This window comes from Macrotis lagotis, chromosome 1 (assembly GCF_037893015.1).
Source record: "Macrotis lagotis isolate mMagLag1 chromosome 1, bilby.v1.9.chrom.fasta, whole genome shotgun sequence".
In the NCBI taxonomy this organism is placed as follows: domain Eukaryota; kingdom Metazoa; phylum Chordata; class Mammalia; order Peramelemorphia; family Peramelidae; genus Macrotis; species Macrotis lagotis.
Window position 1 is genome coordinate 471295882 of NC_133658.1, and position 19749 is coordinate 471315630.

Consider the following 19749-nt stretch of genomic DNA (forward strand, 5'->3'; position numbering starts at 1 on the left):
CTTCCATGTGTTTTCCCTTCTATGTCCAAACCCTTCCCCTTTCTTTCCCCTTTCCCTTTGCCCCTTCTTCCTTCCCTTCCTTCTCTTCATTCACCTTCCCTCCTCCCCTTTTCCTCCTGTATGATAACTTTAAGCCAAAATTGATGAGAGTAAGATTCAAGTGGTTCTCACCTCCTTCCTTCTTCCCCTCTATTGCAATTGGCCCTTTGCAACCTTAATGTAATGAGGTTTACTCCATTCAGGCTCTTCCATCCTGCCATCTCTTTACTGCCCCCCTTTTTAAGGGGGTATTGTTTTTAGGATTTTGCAGGACAAATAGGGTTAAGTGGCTTGCCCAAGGTGACACAGGTAGGTAATTATTAAGTGTCTGAGGCCGGATTTGAAGTCAGGTAACTCCTGACTCCAGGGCCAGTGCTCTATCTACTGTGCCACCTAGCTGCCCTGGGGTATTGTTTTTAAATTGTTCTATCTGAGTCACAGAAAAGCGATGAGTGTCCATCAATTCTTGCTAAGTATATTCTTACTAATAGAATTACAATTATCAAGAATTATTAGTATCTTTTTCCCAGGTAGGGATATAACCAGTTTCATATTTTTGCATAGTAGTTTCACAAATAAGTCATATGTGCCCATCACTTCTGGCAAATATATTTTCTTTAATAGAGTTACAATTCTCAAGAATTATTAAAAATCTTTCTCCTAGGTAGTGATAGAGCCAGTTTCTTATTATTGGATAGAAATTATTTTCCTTTACCCATTTTTCTTTACCTTTTCATGTGTCTCTTGAGTCTCCTGTTTGAAGTCCAAATTTTCTATTAAGCTCTGATGTCTCCTATTTTATTAAGTGTCTATATTTTGCCCTAGAAGAGTAGGTTCAGTTTTGCCATAAAATGGATTCTTGGCTGCATTCCAAACTCCCTTGCTTTTCAGAATATTGCATTCCAGGCCCTTTGATCCCTTAATATTGATACAACTAGGTCCTGTATAATCCTTACTGTAGCTCCTTGATTTCTAAATTGTTTCTTTCTGGCTGCTTAAAGGATTTTGTCTTTTATCTGGTAGTTCTGGAATTTGGTCAAAATATTCCTTGGTGTTTTCATTTTGGTTTCCCTTTGCATAGGGGATCGATTTATTCTTTCAATAACTATTTTGCCCTCTGGTTTCATGATATCAGGACAGTTTTCCATCACGAAATCCTGTAATATTAAGTCCATGCTTTTTTCTGCTCAATGTTTTCAGGAAAAACAATAATTCCTAGGTTATATGTCCCCGATCTATTCTCGAGGTTATTTTACATTTTTCTTTAACTTTTTTGATTTTTTGGTTTCGTTTAACAGATTTTTGTTGTCTCATGGAGGCATTGGTTTCCACACACTCTATTCCTTTTTTTAAGAGAGGAATTTTCCTCATTTACCTTTTGCAAATCCTTTTCCAATTGCTCAATTCTATTTTTGAATGAGTTTTTCACTTGAGCAATTGAGGTTGTGAGAGAATTATTTTCTTTTGGCATTTATCCAATTGTATTTTCCAAGGATTTGTTTTTTTGGTTGCAAGGTGCTAATCTTCTCTTGTGATTCTTTCCCCAAATTTTCCATTTGATTTTTAAATTCCTTCATGATTTCTTGAAGGAAGTATTTCTGTTCTGGACACCAAATGATATTCTCATCAGAGGTTCCAGGTCTCTCTGAGTTAGGGTCTTTACTTTCTAGGAATTTTTCTATGGCTTCCCTTTTTCTATGAACTTTCTTGATTTTCCTAAGATCTTGTGTTGAGGGTTAGTAACTCCCACTGGGTCAGCCAGTAGGGGGTGTTAGAGAGTTTGCTTATTGAACTTAATAACTCCATGTGGGCTGGCCAGTAGGGGATGCTGATTGTTTTCTCTGGAGTGTCTGTGACCTTGATTTGAGGCCCCCTCCCTAGGCCTGGATGTGGTGGGTGGTGCTGCTGGATACTTTTATCCTTGAACAATGTGGGCTATGCCATGGGGCAAGGTAATTACTCTCCCCATTCATAGCTGAAGGAGCTCTGCTGCCCACACCTGAGTCTGGTGAGAAGGTAGACTGATAAAATGTTTGTTCTGGGAAGAGTGTTCACCTGAAAGGAAGGTACAGACTCTTAGGTCCTCCAGACCAGAGGAGCCCAGTGATCAATGCACAGCTGTACTGCATGCTGGAACTTACTCTCCAGTCCTGCTGGTAAGTCCCAGACTGTTAGTCTCACAGCCAACACCTCTGTTCCCCAGTTGGCTTTCGTACAGTGCCCCCACAATCAAATCCTCAGCAGCTTATCTTAGGCTCTCCTGGTTCTCACCCCTCCCACAGGGTCTCTGTTCTCTGTTCCCAGTTCACCCATGTTCCTGGAAGAAAAACACTGAAGTACATGTTCCTCTCCTACCTTCTTTATCTGGGTTTTGTTGATTGGATTTTTGTTAAGAGATTTGTTTCATACTATATATGAGAGAAGTTCAGGAAATCTTAGCACTGTGCCTGCCTTCTGTGCACCATCATGGACAAAAGTTGTTTCCATCTTTCTTTCCTGTTTCGTTGCCCCCTTCATCTCTTTCTGTCTTTTGCTTTCCTTCTTTTTTTGCTTTCTACTTCACACCGAATATCTTTAGTTTTTTTTTTTGTTTGTTTTTTTTGGGTTTTTTTTGCAAGGCAATGGGGTTAAGTGGCTTGCTGAAGGCCACACAGCTAGGTAATTATTAAGGGTCTGAGGCCGGATTTAAACTCAGGTACTCCTGACTCCAGGGCCAGGGCTCTATCCACTGTGCCACCTAGCCACCCCCAAATATCTTTTTCATGTTTATTTTTTCTTCCTTTTCTTTTTTAATTCATTTGTTATTTCTGAATTTGGAATTTTTTGTCATTAGGTTTATATCTTCTATGGTAACATAGCAAAATGTAGTCTATTTATATATGTGTGTGTGTGTGTGTGTATAAGGATATATCTTTCCTTTAAGTCTATTTTTTCTATTGTTAAATCTGAAGTCATGTTAACTATCCTTGTCTTTTTTTCACTTCATTTGAAGCTAAATAGATTCTACTTCAACTCTAGCTTTTTTAAAAACTGTGTATATGTTCATTTCAACAGTGGTCTTAGTAAACAATATATTGTTAGATGCTTGTATCTTATTCATTCTATTGTCTACTACATTTATTCATCTTCAAAGTTTTGACTGAAAACTCTATATTTCTCTTATGTCATTTTTTCACTTTCTTTCTATTTTTTATTTTATCCATCCTCACAAGTGTATTTTAATTTCTACCACTACTAACCTTAATTTGCCGTCTACCTCCCTGTTCAGTAAGATAGATTTCTATATTTGACTGAATATGTGTATAGGTATGCCTGCATGATATATTTATATATGTGTGTATGCATACATGAATATATAAACATATGAACAATATAAATATATGAATACCAACATGCACCTATGTATACATATATATTTACTATGCAGTAGACATCCATCCCTTTATATTCAGTTATCTTTTGTCAAACAGTCCACTGCTTTGTCTTCCTGTTACATATAGTGTATTTCCTCATAATATATACTGTGCTATTTAATTTTGATTTTGAATGGTTGAATAAACTTTTATTTAATCTAAATTTATTTTTATTAAAGATATTATTTTAGTTTTACATTTTCCCCCAATCTTGCTTCCCCCCCCCCCCACTGAGAGCACTCTGTCAGTCTTTACTTTGTTTCCATGTTGTACCTTGATCCAAACTGGGTGTGATGAGAGAGAAATCATATCCTTAAAGAGAAGAGAAATCTAAGAGGTAACAAGATCAGACAATAAGATATCTGGTTTTTTTCTAAATTAAAAGGAATAGTCCTTGTACTTTGTTCAAACTCCACAGCTCCTTATCTGGATACAGATGGTATTCTCCTTTGCAGACAGCCCAAAATTGTATCCGATTGTTGCCCTGTTGGAATGAGCAAGTCCTTCAAGGTTGAACGTCACTCCCATGTTGTTGTTAGGGTGTACGGGGTTTTTCTGGTTCTGATCATCTCACTCAGCATCAGTTCATGCAAATCACTATAGGTTTCCCTGAAATCCTGTCCCTCCTAGTTTCTAATAGAACAATAGTGTTCCATTGCCGGGGTTTTATTTACAACACTGGCTTCTTTATGCTAGTCCGTCCTCTTACTCACCAGTCCAATGCATGATGAGTCTTCGGGGTACCTCCGGCCCCCACTCTTTGATGGGGGAAGAACCAGACAGAGCGCCTGAGGTGGATAATGAGTCTTTATTCTTCTGTGATCACATCCCGCTCTCTCCCAACCTCTCAGCAGACACTTTTATCCCTTCTGTCCTCCCTCCAATGAACTCTTACCCAATGAGGGGCCGAGTTCTGTAACATTCCCTTATAAGGTGATTGTGTTTCCCCCGCTAAGCGACCGCCAAGCCTCTTCCCCCCGCCCCCAACATTCCATGACATACATATACCACAGTTTGCTAAGCCATTCTCCAATTGAAGGACATTTACTGGATTTCCAATTCTTTGCCACCACAAACAGGGCTGCTATAAATATTTTTGTACAAGTAATGTTTTTTACCCTTTGTCCTCATCTCTTCAGGGTATAAACCCAGTAGTGGTATTGCTGGGTTAAAGGGTATGAACATTTTTGTTGCCCTTTGGGCATAGTTCCAAATAGCTCTCCAGAAGGGTTGGATGAGTTCACAGCTCCACCAACAGTGTAATAGTGTCTCAGATTTCCCCACATCCCTTCCAACAGTGATCATTATCCTTCCTGTTCATACTGGCCAATCTGAGAGGTGTGAGGTGGTACCTTAGAGAAGCTTTAATTTGCATTTTTCTAATAATTAAAGATTTAGAGCATTTTTTTCATATGGCTATAGATTACTTTGATCTCCTCATCTGTAAATTGCCTTTGCATATCCTTTGACCATTTGTCGATTGGGGAGTGACTTTTTGTTTTAAAAATATGACTCAGTTCTCTGTATATTTTAGAAATGAGTCCTTTGTCAGAATAATTAGTTGTAAAGATTGTTTCCCAATTTACTACATTTCTTTGGATCTTGGTTACACTGGTTTTATCTGTGCAAATACTTTTTAATTTAATGTAATCAAAATCATCTAATTGGATTTTGATGATGTTCTCCAACTCTTCCTTAGTCATAAACTGTTTCCCTTTTCATAGATCTGACAGGTAGATAGTCCTTGATCTTCTAATTTGCTTATAGTATTGTTTTTTATGTCTATGTCCTGCAACTATTTGGATCTTATCTTGGTAAAGGGTGTGAGGTGTTGATCTAATCTAAGGTTCTTCCATACTAACTTCCAATTTTCCCAGCAATTTTTATCAAAGAAGGAGTTTTTATACCAATGGCCAGACTCTTTGGGTTTATCAAACAGCAGCTTACTATAATCATCTCCTGCTTTTACACCTAGTCTATTCCACTGGTCCACCATTTCTATTTCTTAGCCAATACCAAACAGTTTTGATGACTGATGCTTTATAATATAATTTTAGGTCGGGTAGGGTTAAGCCACCTTCTTTTGCACTTTTTTCCATTAAGATGCTGGCAATTCTTGACTTTTTATTTCTCCATATGAATTTACATACAATTTTTTCTAACTCGTTAAAGTAATTTTTTGGAATTTTGATTGGTAGGAGGCTAAACAGATAGTTTAGTTTTGGTAGAATTGTCATTTTTATTATATTAGCTCTACCTATCCAAGAGCAGTTGATATTTGCCCAGTTATTTAAATCTAATTTAAATTGTGTGAGTAGTGTTTTATAATTGTTTTCAAAAAGATGGTGAGTCTGTCTTGGCAAATAGACTCCCAAATATTTTATAATGTCTGAGGTCACTTTGAAAGAGATTTCTCTTTCTAGCTCTTCCTGCTGTTTCTTGCTAGACATATATAGAAAAGTTGAGGATTTATGAGGGTTTATTTTATAACCTGCAACTTTGCTAAAATTGCTAATTGTTTCCAGTAGTTTTTTGGATGATTTCTTGGGATTCTCTAGGTAGACCATCATGTCATCTGCAAAAAGTGAGAGTTTTGTCTCTTCCTTCCTAATTCTAATTCCTTTAATTTCTTTTTCTTCTCTAATTGCTGCTGCTAATATTTCTAATACAATATTAAATAGTAGTGGTGATAATGGGCATCCTTGTTTCACCCCTGATCTTATTGGGAATGGCTCTAGCCTCTCCCCATTGAATATAATGCTTGTTGATGGTTTCAGATAGATACTGTTAATTAATTTAAGGAACAGTCCATTTATTCCTACACTCTCTAGTGTTTTTAATAGGAATGGATGTTGTATTTTGTCAAAAGATTTTCCAGCATCTATTGATATGATCATATGATTACTGATAGGTTTGTTGTTGATGAAATTGAGTATACTAACAGTTTTCCCAATATTGAACCAACCCCTTAATTCTTGGAATAAATCCTACTTGATCATAATGTATTATCCTAGTGATGACTTGTAATCTTTTTGCTAAGATTTTATTTAGGATTTTTGCATCTATATTCATCAGTGAATAAGGTCTATAATTTTCTTTCTCTGTTTTAACTCTTCCTGGTTTAGTAAACAGTACCATATTGGTTTTGTAGAAAGAGTTAGGCACAGTTCCATCTTTCCCTATTTTTCCAAAGAGTTTATATAGGATTGGAACCAATTGTTCCTTAAATGTTTGGTAGAATTCACTTGTGAATCCATCAGGCCCTGGAGAGTTTTTTTTAGGGAGTTCAGTAATGGCTTGCTGAATTTCTTTTTCTGAGGTAGGGTTGTGTAGGTATTTAATCTCTTTTTCATTTAACCTGGGCAACTTATATTTTTGTAAATATTCATCCATTTCACTTAGATTATCAAATTTATCGGCATAGAGTTGGGCAAAAGAGTTTTGATGCACTGGGGGAAAAAAGGCAGGAGTGTCAAATTTAATGTAAGTATCTCATTACATTGTAAGTGGCTTTAATCAATATGTGCTAAGCACCTTGTCTAATGGAGGGCATTGTAAGCAGCAAGGACCTGAGAAAAACCTCTATTACTTACAATCATTAGTAAAGCTCTCAGTGGAACTGCCAGAGCCTCCTATTACTTAGAGATCTTCAAGATTCTTTCAGTTAATTTATCAAGATGTTTCACTTAACAAGGGGTTAAGTATCCTGGGGGGGGGGGGGGGTTAAAGTGCAACAGACAAAGGGATTTGGTTCAATTAACAAAGTGTTATTTATCTTGAATCGGAGGTGGGGAGGTAAAGTGGGAAAGAAAATAGGCCAAGGGGAAGAGGAACAATATGGCTTTGGAGGATACTGTGCCTTGTGAAGAGGATTATGTGTACTTGAAAGATCCTTGAAAAAGGGATAAGGTAAAAAATGATTATAATTATAATTTGATGCAATTTGAGTCAATGCCGTTTATCAAACAACCAAGTAAAAATTCATGATGATATTTTGATAATAATAGGAACTTTTCAAGAAATCAAGAACTGTGATGGAAGATACATGACTAATAATATTAGAGCATCAAGGGAAGAGGCACAAAGATTTATGATCTTAGAGGGAAAGAAGGGAGGATATGAATGCTGTATGAATTCTATTCAATAGATTTAGTCCAGGATGGGAATAAAATACATTTTCACATGGCTTTAAAATTCTCACAATCTACATACAGGGAAGGGGATGGCTGGGAATTCGGAAGCTAAGGGAAGAAAGGACTGATAAAAGGTAAGGGAAAGTACAAGTGAAAACTAAAATTTAAATTTTTAAAAGATAAAGGGAAAAGGTAGTAATATTTTGGTGAAGAGGAATAAGAGAAAAGGAAAGAGATGAATATAAATGGAGAAATACAGCATAGAAGGAAATATAGAATCAGTAATCTTAACTTTAAATGTGAATGGGATGAATTGTCCCATAAAATGAAATGGACAGTAGAATGGATTAAAAAAAAACCAGAATCCTACAATATCTTGTTTAAAAGAAACACATTTGAAGCAGAAAAATATACACAGGGTAAAGGTTATAAGGTTGGAACAAAATATATTATGCCTCAGCTGAAGTAAAAAATAAATCTGGGGTAACAATTATAATCTCAGAAAAAAGTAAATTAAAAAATCAATCACATTAAAAGGGATAAGAAAAGAAACTACATGTTCTTAAAAAGGCACCATTGGAAAGGAAATTGTATCAATACTAAATATGTATGTACCAGATTCCTAGAGGAAAAGTTGACTGAATTAAAAGGAGAAATAAAAGCAATATTTTAATAATGGGAAACTTCAATCTCCCTCTCTCAGAATGAGATAAATGTAACAACAAAATAAACAAGAAGGAGGAGGATGAGAAGGTGAAGGAAACCTTAGAAAACTTAGATATGATAGACCTCTGGAGAAAACTCAATGGGGACAGAAAGGAATATAACATTTTCTTGGCAGCACATGGCACCATTACCAAAACTGATTATGTACTAGGGCATAAAAACTTTAAAGTCAAATACAGAAAGACAAAAATAATAAATGTACACTACTGAAATCATGATGGAAAAAATACATGTAATAAAAAGCCAGGGAAAAATAAACCAATATGAATTTTAATTTTAATTTATCATAAAAAATGGGTGGATCAAACAGCAAATAATAGAAATAATCAATGATTATAACCAAGAAAATGAAAATAATGAGGCATCATACCAAAATTTATGGGATGAAGCCAAGGAAATTTTGAGGGGAAACTTTATATTTCTAACTGCCTATATGAATAAAAGAGAGAAAGAGGAGATTGGTGAATTGATTATGCAAGTAAAAGAAAAGCTAGGAAAAGAACAAATTAAACTCCCCAATTAAATACCAAACTAGAAATTTTGAAAATTAAGGGAGAGATGAATAAAAATTGAAACCAAAAAACCCCATTTTTCTCATAAATAAAACTAAGAGTTGGTTTTATGAAAAAGCCAATAAAATTGACTAATCTCTCATTAATCTGATTTTAAAAAGGAAAGAAAATAACTAAAAATGAAAAGAGTGAACTAACCACCTGTGAGGAGGAAATTAAAAGATAATTGGGAGCCACATTACCTTACTGCATGCCAATAAATTGGGTAACTTGAGTGAAGTGGATGAGTATTTACAAAAATAGAAACTGCCCAGATTAACAGAAGAGGAAATAAATTACTTAAACAACCCCTTTTCAGGAAAAGAAATTAAAGCAACCATCGATAGACTCCCTAAGAAAAAGTCTCCAGGTCCATATGGATTTACAAGTAAATTTTGTCAAACATTTAAGGAACAATTAAATCCTATTCTACATAAACTATTTTAAGAAATAGGGGAGGAAGGAGATAAACTCCTTTTTTGACATCAGCATGGTGCTGATACATAAAACAGAAAGAACCAAAACAGATAAAGAAAATTATAAACCAATCTCCTTAATGAATATTGATGAAAAATCTTAAATAAAATTTTAGCAATGAGATTACAGCAAGTTATCTCAACCAGGCAGGCAGGAATAGTTCAGCATTAGGAAAACACTCAACATAATTAAACATATCAACAGTAAAACTAATTGAAACTTAGGGGCGGCTAGGTGGCACAGTGGATAGGGGCGCCTAGGTGGCCCAGTGGATAAAGCACTGGCCCTGGAGTCAGAAGTACTTGGGTTCAAATCCGGGCTCAGACAATTAACAAGTACCTAGCTGTGTGGCCTTGGGCAAGCCATTTAACCCCATTTGCCTTGCAAAAACCTAAAAAAAAAAAAAACAACCTATTAGAAACTTTATCTCACTGATGATCTCAATAGATGCTGAAAAAACCTTTGATAAAATACAACATCCTTTCCTATTAAAAACTAGAAAAATAAATGAAGTTTTCCTTAAAAATAATAATAAATAGAATCTATATAAAAACCATCAACTAATATTAAATTAAGTGGGAAAAATACTTGGAGCATTTCCAATAAATTCAGGGGTGAAACAAGTTCACAATTGCTATTCAGTATAATATTAGAATCATTAGCTGTAGCAGTAAGAGAAGAAAAATAAATTGAAGGAAATTGAATAGGCAATGAGGAAGCAAAACTTTCTCTCTTTGTAGATAATATGATGGTAAACCTACAGAACCTGTGAAATTCATCTAAAAAATTTCCTTGAAGCAATTAACAAATTCAGCAAAGAAGCAGGTTATAAAATAAAACCACAAGAGATGGAAAGAGAAATTATATTTTAAAATAACTGTAGATATTACTAAATAGTTGGGGATCTACTTATCAAGACAAATCTAGAAATTGTATGAGCAAAATTATAATGCTCTCCTCACCCAAACAAAGTCAATTCTAAATAATTTGAAAAAATTCTCATAGTTAGGTCGAATTTAATATAAGAAAAATGACAATTCTACCCAAATTAAATTCCTTATTCAGTGCTATACCAATCAAACTACCAAATAACTACCAAATTAAAAAAAATAGTAACAAAATTCATCTGGAGTAGCAAAAAGGCAAGAATAGCAAGGGAACTGATAAAACAATGTGAAAGAAGGTGGTCTAGTTCTACCAGATTTAAAATTACACTATAAAGCAGCAGTCTTAAAAAACTGCTTGGTACTGGTTAAAAAATAGAGTAATGTATCAGTAGATTAGGATAGGTTCAAAGGAAAACACAGTTGAGGACTACACCAATCTAATATTTGACAAACCAAAAGACATCAACCTCTGGGATAAGAATGCAGTATTTGCCAAAAATTGTTGGGAAAAATGGAAAAAAAAATATGGGAAACCCTAGACATAGATCCACATCACACACCCTAATAAGGTCCAAATGAGTAGAGGATTTAGACATAAGGAGTGATACTATAGATAAATAGACCAAAAAAAATTCTGTGTATCAGAGCTTTTGAAAAGGGTTAAATCTATGATCAAACAAGAATTAGAGCACATTATAAACAGCAATATGAATGATTTTGACTATAATAAATAAAAAAGTTTTTGCACTAATAAAATCAATGCTGCAAAATCAGAAGAAAAGTCAAAAGCTGGGAAAAAATCTTCACAACCCAGAGTTCTGATAAAGGTCTCATTTCCAAAATATATAGAGAATTGCATGAAATTTCTAAGGTCACAAGTCATTCCCCAAATGATAAATGGTCAAAGGATATGAACAGACAGTTTTCAAATGAAGAAATTAAAGCTATATATAAGCATATGAAAAATGTTCCAAATCACTATTGATTAGAGAAATGCAAATTGAAACAACAATGAGGTATCATCTCAAACCTATTAGATTAGCCCAGATGAGAAAAAGGGAAGATGGTCAGTGCTGGAGAGGTTGTGGGAGGATTGGGACATTGATATATTACTGGTGGAGTTATGAACAGATCTAATCATTCTGGAAAGCAATATGGAACTATGCCCGAAGAGAAATAGAACTGCTTAAACTGTTTGACCCAGCAATTCCAATTCTATGATATATCCTGAAGAAATTATAAGAAATGGAAAAAAAAAAAGTCCTACATTTTCCAAAATATTCAAAGTAGCTCATTCTGTAGTGGCAAAGAATTGGAAATTGAGGGGATATTCATCAATTGGCGATAGGCTAAACAAGTTATGGTACATGAATACTATGAAATATTATTCTATAAGAAAACATAAGTGGTAAGTCTCCAGAAAAACATGGAATAACTTACAAGATCTGATGCAGAGTAAAGGGTGTAGAATCAAGAGAACATAGTACACATTAACAAAAACATTGTGAGATGATTAACGTTGATAGAAGCAGCCCTCTCAGCAGTTCAGAGAGCTAAGACAATCATATTAGACCTAAGATCAATGTTATCACCATCCACAGGAAGAAAAACAAAACAAAGCAAAACACACAGGAAAAACCCCTGCCAAATCTGATAAACACATTGTAAAAATTATCTTTTTTGTATCTCTTTCCCTTAATACTAATTCCTCATGCCAAAAATTATTATTTGTAAATATCTTTAAAAATATGTATGTAAAATGCTAACCTGACTATTCCAACTGAGGGGAGGGTGGTGGGAAGGGAGGGTGGAGGGAAACTTTCTAACTTGGATATATGCATGTACAAATGGATGAAAAGAAATAAAATTTCAAAATAAAAAATACATATGTAAAGTTCTAAGATGCCTGTTCCCTTCTGAGGGGTTTAGGGTGGGAAGAGAGAGTGGAGGGAAATTTTGAAACTTTGTTCTATGCACATACATATGACTGAATATAAATACATAATTATAAAAGGAAAAAATGCATCAACAAATTGATAATGAAGACTAAGAAATACTGAAGAAAATAACACCTTAAAAACCTCTAAGTATAAATGGCAAATGAGTGAAAGAATATCTTAAAAGAAGAACTAATCAAATCTCAAAGCAGTTATAAAATCTCATTGAAGAAAATGATTCCTTAAAAATTAGAATTAAACAAATGGAAAATAATGACATTATGAGAAGTCATGAAAAAATAAAACAAAACCAAAAGAATACAAAAGTGGAAGATTGTAAAATATTTCATTTTAAAAATAATGATCCTGGAAAACAGATTCAGGAGAGACCATTTAAAAGTTATTGGACTACCTGAAAGTCATCAGAAAAAAAATAAAAATAGGAATGAAACAACCTAGACATCATTTTCAAAAATTATTCAGGAAGGTAAACATTTTAAAAACAGGGTGAAAAAATGAAACTATGGATTACCTCCTGAAAAGGATCCCTCAAAGAAAAATCCCAGGAATATGGTAGCGAAATTTCAACAAGAAACCATAAAGAAACAATTCAATTATTGTGGATTCACAGTCAGGATAGCAGAAGATTTAATAGCTTCTACATTAAGGGAACAGGAAGGCAAAAGAGGTTGCATTACACATAGAATGGACTCTCTTGCAAAATTGGCCATTCTTTTTTCAAAGAAAAAGCTAGACATCCAATGAAATATCGTTCATTAAAAATTTCCTAATGAAAGGAACTGAGTTGCACAGAAAATTGGTTCTCCTAATATGTCCCAAGAGAAACATAAAAAGGTCAACAGAAAAATAAAATAATAAAATACTTATTAATGTTAAACTGTTCTCCTCTAACTCTCTCTGGATATTCTGACAATTTCTTCATGATAAGGTGTTATAAATTCTCCTCCTGTCTAATAAATAGTTAGGCTTACATTTACAGTATAAAACTGTTAGCCACTACTTAACTTTATTACCTTTTAAACAATGATCTGTTTTGCTTTCTGGATTGGTATGGGATTTCATTAGTGTAAGGGATTCCTACTAAGGAAACATCTCTCTACTAGTGCACATCAACTATTTAGAAATTTATATTCACAGAGAGTGCTCCAGAGTTGGGCAATGAACAAGCATCTGTTTGAGTGGCAATTGACCCTAGACCTTCCAGATTCCATTGTCTAACTTTAGTTCTCTCTCCACTTTGGGTTTAACTTCACAAATATGATATTATAGTTTATATGATGCAATATTTCAATGTATTAATGATTTCAGCAGAGTGGATATTTTCATATATATAGATTATCTAACAATCCAGGATATCTAAATCTGTGCCACAGTTGTGCATAATCTTTCATGAATCTTTCACAAAGATTCTACTCAATAAATAAAAAAATCTTCATTGTAATATTTTTACATATGATGATGATATTGACTATTAAAATGATGATTTTGATGGGTGTTGGTTACTACCATTTATAGATTAATTTAAGGTTTACAAAACTCTATCAATATTAAACTCATTTGATCCTGACAAGAACTCTGGGAGTTGTCATTATCTCTATTTTATATTTAAGTTAAGTGAGGTAAAGCGAGAAAGAGGTTAAAGGAGAATTAGTTAATGTCTGAGATCAGATTTTATTTCAAATCTACTTACTTGTCTGACATTCTATACACTGCACTAATAAGCTAAATATCTTGCTCATCTTTTTTTTCTTTCCCCCCCTAAATTTTACCTACTGAATATCTGTTTTGCTGCTTCATGCCCAAAGGAAAACACTGTAAATACAATGTGTCTTTATGCTCACTCTTTATATCTTTAATGGGCAAGCAGGTGGTACAGTTTAAAGGGTATTGAAGTCAGGAAGACTCATTTTCTTGACTTCAAATATGGCCTCAGAGACTTAGTTGCTTATATGACCTTGAGAAAATCATTTAACCCTCTCTGTCTCAGTGTCCTCATCTGTAAAATGATCTAAAGAAAAAGTAGCTAACCATTCCAATCTCACTGTCAAGAAAATTCAAAATGAGGTCATGAAAGGTTGGACATAGCCAGAAATGATAAAACCACAAAAACACATTATTCCCTGATGTCTTTGGGTCACCTGACTTTAGTTCCTTAGAGACTTGTATTCCTGGATTTCATAGTCATCATGCCAATAAGAACCATAAATAAAAAAAAATAAATTCTATACTGAAGAGCACCTTAGGTTAAATTACCTTGCAGTTTACCAAATTAAATCTATCAAGGTCTTTTTTCTCTTTTTCTTCTCTTTAATTCTGGACAAAGCTCATTAACTATTTTAAAAGATTTTCAAAGTACATTATTTAATAAACTATTTTTCTCAGTATACAACTTCATCTTACAGTCTAAATATCTTGTTTTTCTTCCTGTGTATAATGCTTGTATATTAGGTTATATAAGCAATAATTTGGAATATGTAATAAAATGATATGATTTTGGGGGTGAAGCCAAGGTAGTGGAGTGGAGGAAGGAGTAAAATAATTTTCTGCTCTAAGACTACTTGGAAGAACCACAGGAAGTGTCTGTTCTACCAAGGTTGGAAAGATCCTCAGTGCAGCCTGGTCTGCTCTAATGTCAATGGACTCCAACCTTCCAGGAACAGCCTGTGCAGTGCCTGTGTTCTTGGAACTTAGGTGCATGGCAACTGGATAGGTTTCCAGACCTTGCAGACTAGAAATTACCAAGGATAACTTGAAACATTAGTGGGAAAATGCAGTCCCACCCTGGGAATCTGTGGGGACATCCAGTAACTGCTTCCAGAGCACTCAACTCAGTAGATGATAAGGGGTCAAGGGAGATTACAAAGGTTTCTCTGCTTTGCCTAGATCAGGATTCTGATGCTTTCTCATCCGCAGATTCACACCACAGTCTGGTGCTCCATACTTCCATAACAAAGCAGATACCCTCCTGAAAACTCTAAGGCAGAGGGATGTGCTTGTGATCATCCACAGACCAGAGCACATAACAGGAGAGTAGTTAGAGTCTCTCATAAGGAAGGAATTGAGATCCTTGGGAGGTAGTCCCAAACACCCTAAAATCTTGGGAAACTGCATCCTCCACCCTGGAAGCAGAACTCTATCTTAACAAAGAGTTGAAATCAGCTCATAGACTGGTGAAATGAGCTAAAAGACAGGAGAAGAAAAAATCTTATTACAAATAATTTCTTTGGTCCTATGGAGGATCAAAATACACACCCAGAAGATGACAACATCAAAGACTCTGTATCTAAAACCTCCAAGAAAAATAAGAATTGATCTCAGGCTATGGAAAAGCTCAAAAACTTTGAAAAGCAAGTAAGGAAGGTAAAGGTAAAATGTAAGAGAAGTGAGAGTGATGCAAGAAAGTCATGAAAGCCAAGTCAGCAGCTTGGTGAAGAAGATACTTTTATACCAAAGAAAACAATATGTTAAAAATCAATTTTGGTCAAATGTAAAAAGCAGTACAAAGATCAGTGAGAAGAATGCACCATAAAAGAACAATTTAACAGATGGAAAAGAAGACACAAAAGAAGAAAATAATTCCTTCAAAATTACCTAAGGGAAAGTTTTTTTTTTTTTTGTGAGAAATCAAGGAACAATAAGCAAAATTAGAAAAACTAGAAGAAAATGCAAAATATATCATTGGAAAATCAACTGACCTGGAAAAGAGTTCTAGAAGAGATAATTTAAAAAAATAATGGGCTTGCGAGTAGCAGACTCCGGACTCTGCCGCCACTGCCGCCTTCTCTCCTGCTCTAGGCCGAGCTTCCCTGGGCCATGGCCAATGCAGAGCACACCTTCATTGCCATCAAGCCGGACGGTGTCCAGCGCGGCCTAGTCGGGGACATCATCAAACGTTTTGAGCAGAAGGGCTTCCGCCTCTTGGGCATGAAGCTGCTGAGGGCTTCAGAGAAACATCGGAAACAGCACTATGTTGACCTGAAAGACAGACCATTTTTCCCTGGGCTTGTGAAATACCTGAACTCAGGGCCTGTTGTAGCCATGATCTGGGAGGGCTTGAATGTGGTGAAGACAGGCAGAGTGATGCTGGGGGAGACCAACCCAGCTGATTCCAAGCCAGGTACCATTCGTGGGGACTTCTGCATTCAAGTTGGCAGGAACATCATTCATGGCAGTGATTCTGTAAAAAGTGCTGAGAAGGAGATCAGCTTGTGGTTTAAGCCTGAGGAGCTGGTTGATTATAAGTCTTGTGCTCATGACTGGATCTATGAATAAGGATTTTAAAAGTGGATGTAGACTGGACCTACTCCTTTTAGTAGATGTGGTATGCGTGTGAATATTGTTGTCACTGAGTGTGAGTGTGTTATATGCATGTCTCCATCCCTGAATACAACATTTCATGCCAGGGAATTGAAAGGAATTGGAACCGTCATTTTCTACCCCTGTAACCTTGTTCAATAAAGCCTTGGAAATAAGGGGCAAAAAAAAAAATAATGGGCTACCAGAAAGTCATAACCAGGAAAAGTGCTTACACTTCATTTTTTCAAAAATTCTCAGGAAAATCACCCTGATATCCCAGAAGCAGAGGGTAAAAGAAATTGAGAGAATTCACTGATCACTTTCCAGAAAAGATTCCAAAATAAAAATCTCCAGGAATATTATAACCAAATTCTAGTTCACTCAAGTCAAAGAGAAAATATTTCAAGCAGTCAGAAAAACAATACAAACATTGTGGGGCTATGGTCAGTATTTAGCAGCTTCTATGCTAAGAACTTGTAGAGTTTAGAATATGATATTCTGTAAGGCAAAAGAGCTTGGATTAAAAACAAAAATCATCTACCCAGCAAAACTGAATATCCTCTTTCAGGAGAAAAGATGAACATCCATTGAGATAGGAGATTTACAATCTTTCCTATAGAAAAGGCCAGAGCTGAATAGAAATTCTGATTTTCAAATACAGGCTCAGTCAAAATAGAGAGAGGGTAGATGGGAAGGTATTTATGAGAGAGATATTCAGTGATGTTGAACTGCTTATATTACTGCATGGGAAGATGATACTGATTACTCAAATGAACCTCATTTATTAGAGCAGTTAGAAGGAGCAGATATATATATATATATGTATATATATATATATATAAACAAAGCACAGGAGGGAGCTAAATATGAGGTTATGATATATTAAAAATGTTGTCAATGGGTAAAAAAGATTGTACTGGGAGAAAGGGAAAGGAGAGGTAGAACAGGCTAATGTATTTCACACAAAAGAGGGAAGAAAATTCTATTGCAATGGAATGAAAAGGGGGGATGGGGGAGTGAGTGAAAGTTGATTCTCATCAGAGGTGACTCAGAACAAATAACATAAACACTCAATATAGAAATCTGTCTTACCATAGAGTAAAAAAAAAAAAGGGAAAAGTGATGGGATAAAAAGGACCAGGGGGGGAGGAGTGGGAGGTGTAGATGATAAATGAGAGGGAAAATCATGGGATAGGTTAGTCAGATACAACACACTTTTGAGGGGGAACAGGGTGAAAAGAGAGACAGAATAGAAAGGGGGTTGGGAGGAAGAGGATGAAGGAAAATACAGCTAGCAATAGTAACTGTGAGGAAAATATTGAAGCAAATTTTCAGATGGATTTATGATAAAGAATTTGATCCATTACAGAGACAGAGTTGATAGTATCCAAACAGAGACAATTAAACTTTTTTTCCACTCTCATTTCATTTTTCTTGAGGTTTCTCTATCTTTGTGGTTGGAGGGGAATTATGTCTACTTTTATAATAGACTACTGTTATAATGTGAAGAAATATTTTTGAATAAAGATGGAGTTAAGGGATGAGAGGGGAATGTATTGTGAGAAAGTGAAAGGAGGAGATAGAATTGAGTATATTCTGGCAGTGTAGTGGAAGAGTGAGGTGAGGGGGGAATGAGTAACCTTTTCTCTCATGAGAATTGTCTTGCAGAGGGAATAACATATACATTCAATTGTATATACAAATCTGTATTATCCTAGAGGAAATCAGGAAGGCAAAGGCTTGAGACAAAGGGGATGGGATGATAGAAAGAAGGACAGATTGTGAGAGAGAATTGTCAGAAGCAAAATGTCTTTTGAGAAGAACAGGATGAATGGAGAGAGAGAACAAAAAATGGAGAAGCAGAATGGAAAGAAATAAGAAAGAAATAGTAACTGGAGAAAAAACAGGAACAATTTTCTCTGATATGGACTTCATTTCTCAAACTTTGAAAACTGTCAAAATTACAAAAAGAATAAGAGCCAATGCCCAATTAATAAATGTTTAAAGGATATGAATAGTTTTCTTAGGAGATTTTATAACTATGTCAATATTAAAACAATGCCTCAGCTCACAATTAATTAGAGAAATGCAAATTAGAACAAATTAGAATAATGCCTATTGGACTGGATACAAAGTTGGATGGTTGGTGTGTTGTTACAGAAGACCAATGTGTCCAGCTGTGACTAATCAAACCAATATGAATTTGTAATGCTCTACCACTACTTGGACACAAATATACCAATGGTCATACACCTCATATTTTCTTTGAGCTGTTTTAATTCTGACTGGCATATAAACACAGTTCTATCTTTGATGAGGGTACTCTATGATGGGCAGTCATATGCCAATGTTTCCCATGCTGAGCAATCAATTTCAAAGTTCTTTTTGTTTGTTTGTGTTTTTCAAGGCAATGGGATTAAGTAACTTGCCTAAGGTCACACAGCTAGGTTATTTCTCAGTGTCTGAGGTTGGATTTGAATTAAAGTCTTTCAGATTCTAGAGCCAGTGTTTTATCCATTGTACCACCTAATTGCTCCTATCTCTTCTTTTAAAAATTAATTAATCAATTAATTTATTTTTTCATCCATATGCACATGTATATTTTTAAATTATAAAATTTCCTTTCACCCTCACTTCCCACCCTCCTGTCCTCAGTGGTGAACAGTCAGGTTAGCATTGTATATACATGTTTTTAAAAAACATGTTTACAGATTAGTCATTTTGGCTATGAGGAATTAGGATTAAGAGAAAGAGCTACATAAGAGATAATTATTGCAAAGTGCTCATTAGATTCTGAAGGAATTTTTTTTTTGTTTTGCTTTTCTTCTTCTGGATAGGGATAACATTGTCCATAGCCAGTTTATTACAGTTGTCCTAGCTCTCCAGACTGCTGAGAGAAGCTTTCAAGGCTGATCATCTCCTAATGTTGTTAATATGTACATTCTTCCCTTGGTTCTGTTCCTTTTACTCAGCATCAAATCCTGTAAGTCATTCCATGTTTCTCTAGAATATGACCATTTATGGTTTCTTATACAACAAAAAATATTCCATGGTATTCATGTAGCATAATTTGTTTAGCCATTCCCCAATTAATGGACATCCCCCCAATTTCTAATTCTTTGCCACTATAAAAAGTAGCTGCCCCTATTTAAAAGTTCTTAAGAGATACCCTCAGGGTGCCCTTGTATTGATTCTTCTGATTCCTCTGTGAGCACCTACTCTTTGTGCATTCTCCATAAAATAGTCTTTTTGGTAAGCACATAATTCAC

General features: G+C 35.1%; 1 pseudogene; it reads left to right on the forward strand.

Moving 5' to 3' along the window:
- The first annotated feature begins 15997 nt into the window (after nt 1-15997).
- LOC141519807 (nucleoside diphosphate kinase B pseudogene) lies at nt 15998-16654 on the forward strand (annotated as a pseudogene).
- Nucleotides 16655-19749: the final 3095 nt, after the last annotated feature.